At 35.3% G+C, this 235-nt stretch overlaps 1 protein-coding gene across 3 annotated transcripts in view; it reads left to right on the forward strand.

The window, feature by feature from the left end:
* The window catches only part of MICU1 (mitochondrial calcium uptake 1), a 116,983-nt gene that overhangs the window by 115,594 nt on the left and 1,154 nt on the right, over nucleotides 1-235 (forward strand). The window lies entirely within an intron of this gene.

A 235-nucleotide genomic window follows, 5' to 3' on the forward strand; every position in this document is an offset into this window, starting at 1 on the left:
ATAAAATTTGTCCCAATTTACTATCATCTTATTTTTAACATAAATATAGTTGACATAACTCTCAATAACCTCACTAGATTACTTTAATGAATCTTCCCTTCTGTTCCATTAAGAAAAATCTGTGCTCTGTTACCCTGTGCTCCTGTAATTTCTTAAACCACTTAAAGCGGAGAGTTTCCTGTGGGGCGCATGGGCATTTGCTTTGCATTTGCTTTGCATTTGCTTTGCATTTGCT

The sequence above is a fragment of the Pygoscelis adeliae genome, unplaced genomic scaffold (genome assembly GCF_000699105.1).
Source record: "Pygoscelis adeliae isolate BGI_AS28 unplaced genomic scaffold, ASM69910v1 Scaffold4, whole genome shotgun sequence".
NCBI lineage: Eukaryota > Metazoa > Chordata > Aves > Sphenisciformes > Spheniscidae > Pygoscelis > Pygoscelis adeliae.